The sequence below is a fragment of the Panthera uncia genome, chromosome A2 (genome assembly GCF_023721935.1).
Source record: "Panthera uncia isolate 11264 chromosome A2, Puncia_PCG_1.0, whole genome shotgun sequence".
Taxonomy (NCBI): Eukaryota; Metazoa; Chordata; class Mammalia; order Carnivora; family Felidae; genus Panthera; species Panthera uncia.
The window spans coordinates 116,364,936-116,369,334 of record NC_064816.1 but is presented as its reverse complement, the minus strand read 5'-3'; positions in this window follow the sequence as shown (position 1 = coordinate 116,369,334).

Sequence of the window (4,399 nt, the reverse complement as noted above, 5' to 3'; positions counted from 1 at the left end):
GAAAGAAAGAAAGAAAGAAAGAAAGAAAGAAAGAAAGAAAGAAAGAAAGAAAAAGGAAGGAAGGAAGGAAGAAAGAAAGAACGAACCCAACTGTCCAGAAAGAAAGAAAGAAAGAAAGAACGAACGAACCCAACTGTCCAGAAAGAAAGAAAGAAAGAAAGAAAGAACGAACCCAACTGTCCATCAATAGGTAAATGTATAAACAGCCTGTGGCCTATCCTTACTATAGACTACTGTTTAACAATAGAATGAATTGACCTATAGGCATGCTACAACTTGGATGAATCTGAGAATAACGATGCTGAGGGAAAGAAGCCAGACCAAAAAGTATACATACCATATATGATTTCATTTATCTAAAACTCTAGGAAATGCAACATATTGTACGGGGACAGAGGTAGAGGTGGATAGGGAGGGAGATGGGAGAGAGATTTACAAAGGCCACAAGAAAACGTTTGGCGGTAATAGAATGTAAAATGGCTCAGCTTCTCTGGAAAACAGTTCTGCGGTTCCTTAAAAAGCTAAACATGCAAACATAAGCCGGCGGTTGCACTCCTGGGCATTTATCTCGGAGAAGTGAAAACATGCATTCACACACAAACCTGTACGTGAGTGTTCATATGGCTTTGTTCATAATAGCCCCAAACTGGAAACAATCCAGATGTCCTTCCTTTGGGTGAATGGTAAAACCATGGGAATACCATACCATGGAATACGTCTCAGCAATAAAAATGGAACCAACTCTTTTTTTTAATTTTATTTTTTAAAATTCACATCCAAGCACGTAGTGCGATAATGATTTCAGGAGTAGAATCCAAGTGTTCATCCCCTACATATAACACCCAGTGCTCATTCCAACAAGGGTCCTTCTTAATGCCCCTTGCGCATTTAGCCCATCCCCCCCCCCCACAACCCCTCCAGCAACCCTCAGTTTGTTCTCCATATTTAAGAGTCTCTTTTTTGGGAATCTACTCCCGAAACCAAAAGCACACTGTATACACTGTAGCCTAGCTATCTTGACAATAGATTATATTTAAAACTTTTTTTTTTTAATTTTTTTTTTTTTTTTAACGTTTATTTACTTTTGAGACAGAGAGAGACAGAGCATGAACGGGGGAGGGTCAGAGAGAGAGAGGGAGACACAGAATCTGAAACAGGCTCCAGGCTCTGAGCTGTCAGCACAGAGCCCGACGCGGGGCTCGAACTCACGAGTCGTGAGATCATGACCTGAGCCGAAGTCGGACGCTTAACCGACTGAGCCACCAGGCGCCCCGACAATAGATTATATTTAGAAAAAGAAAAAAAATAAGAGTCTCTTACGTTTTGTCCCCCTCCCTGTTTTTGTTATTTTTGCTTCCCTTATGTTCATCTGTTTTGTATCTTAAATTCCACATATAAGTCATATGATATTTGTCTTTGACTAATTTGTCTTAGTGTAATACACTCTGGTTCCATCCACATTGTTGCAGATGACAAGATTTCAGTCCTTTTGATCGCTAATACTCCCATCATTCATATATATACATATACATATATATGTATATATACGTATGTATACGTATTGTGTGTGAATGCATATATACGTATGTATACGTATATATATGTATATGTATATATATGAATGATGGGAGTATTAGCGATATATATGTATATGTATACATATGTATGTATATGTATACATACGTGTATGTATACATATGTATGTATATGTATATGTATACATAGGTGTGTGTATACATATGTATGTATATGTATACATAGGTGTATGTATACATATGTATGTATATGTATACATAGGTGTATGTATACATATGTATGTATATGTATACATAGGTGTATGTATACATGTGTCAATGTATACATATACGCGTATATGTATACATGTGTCTATGTATACATATACATGTATATGTATATATGTGTATATATGTATATATGTACACATATATATGTATATGTATATATGTGTATATATACACGTATATGTATATATATACACATATATATGTATATGTACATATGTGTGTGCATGTGTGTGTATTTGTGTATATATATATATACACACACACACCACATCTTCTTTATCCATTCATCCATCAATGGGCATTTGGGCTCTTTCCATACTTTGGCTATTGTCGATAGTGCTGCTATAAACATGGGGGTGCACGTGCCCCTTCAAAACAGCACACCTGTATCCCTTGGATAAATACCTAGTAGTGCAATTGCTGGGTCACAGGGTGGTTCCATTTTTAATTTTTTGAGGAACCTCAAAATGGAACTGACTCTTGATACACGCAGCCACTTAGATGTATCTCCAGAAAGTTGTGCTGAGTGAAAACAGCCAATGTCAAAAAAAGTTACGTACTATTTGATACCATTTATATAACATTCTCAAAAATTATAGATCTGGAGAACAGATATTTGCAGGGGACGTGGATGGGGAGTGGGGTAGGGGTGGGCATGGGTAGAAAGAGACCATGGGAAGAAGTTTGTGGTAATAGATTGTATCCTGATTGTGGTGGTGGTTACCCAGATCTGTACATGGGGTAAAATTGCATACAACAACATTCACATCCATGCATATGTGACTATGAATGTAGGCTTAGACACTTGTGGAAACTGAATAGGGTCTGTAGTCTTTTAACTGGTCAGTTTCCTGGTTTTGGTAATGTACTACAGTTCTATAAGATGTCACCATTGGGGAAGAAGAGCGAATGATACTTTGGACTCTTTATACTTTCTTCTTAACTTTTAATTATTTCAAAATAAAAAGTTTAAAGTTAAACTTAAGTTTAAAAAGTTAAACTCCGTCCAGTGGAGTGAAAAGCAGGACTGTCGGGTTGATGGCTCCTGGGCTCCTTCTCTCTCCTGCAGTAGGAGGGACTTTGCCATGACTCAGTTTCTCATGGGACCAGGGGCCTACAAGAAGTCCAAGATTTGGGCAAGCTGGACCTTGAATCTAAAAATTTCATTCCTCTCCTGCAAGGCCGCTCTCACCTTTTCCCTATTAAAAGGTCTCTTGCAGCTCAGCCTCTTTGGAATGTTCATCTAGACCCCTGCTCAAGATGGCTGTCTACTGAGTACTTGAAGAAGGTGACCCTGTTCCTGCTAATCCTTCTCACCATGAGTTCCAGGCCATTCCAGGTGAGGCATGGTGGTGTGTGCCCAACCCCTTTGATCAACCGACCTGAAGGTGGAAAGGGAGGGAACCAGGTGGATAATTGGGGCAGAAGGAAGAGCCACTGCCAAGACTCTCCAAGGCAGGAGTGTGCCCAGGGTGTTGGAGTCTGAAATGTAGTTGAGTGTAGGCGTTAGTAGCCGGAGAGGTGATCAGAGCACTGACAGGAATTCAGGTAAGTCATGTACGGAAGCCTCGTGTGCCACTGTGAAGGCTGGATTTTATTATGAGTGATATGAGGAAGCACTGGAAGGTTCTAGGCAGTGTGGGGACCAGATCTCACTTGTATTTTCACAGGATCCCTCTGTTTGCTGTGTTGGGATCGACTTCTGGGAGCTTGGTGGGGGGCAGGCAAGGGCAGAAAAGTCTGAGTTCTGAGGTGTTTATGGGTGTGTAAAGCCAATAGGCTTCACTGCTATTCTGCTGGTAGTGGGCAAGAAAAATGGAGGAGTCGAGGATGACGGTGTTAGCCTACTCCTTCGTGCTGCATGAGCCAGATGCACTGGGTAGACTTTTAAACAATAGTTATAGGGTCATAACCTGTATTTTCTTTCGTTACTCAATATTGAGAACTATTTCAAAGTTGGCATACTGTGAACCATTTCCAAGTTAATACAGAAACATATTCCTTTTAATGTTTGGTATCTATTATGTGGCAATACCATGAGTCATTTAAGAAATCCACTGTTGATAGACGTTGTATTATTTTTCCGTTTGGTTTTCTGGAACAAATGGAATGGTCTGATAGCCTTGGCCAATAGATAATAATCTATCAGGTGAGTCTGCACTTCTGTTCATTTCCTACAGCTAGATAGTCTATTGTAAACTGCCTAAATATTTATTTTCAGAACCTACTTTTTTTCTTCCTGATTGCCAGAATAATACATCTTTATTTAAAAAATATATGTTACAGGGGTGCCTGGGTGGCTCAGTCCGTTGGGCGTCCCTTCGGCTCAGGTCATGATCTCGCAGTCTGTGAGTTCAAGCCCCACGTCATGCTCTGCGCTGACAGCTCAGAGCCTGGAGCCTACTTCAGATTCTGTCTCCCTCTCTCTCTACCCCTCCCCCACTCACACTCTCTCTCTCTCTCTCTCTCTCAAAAAAAAAACATAAAAAAAACATATATATATATACGTATATATATATACACACATATATATGTATATATATATGTATATATATATATACGTATATATATATACACACATATATATGTATATA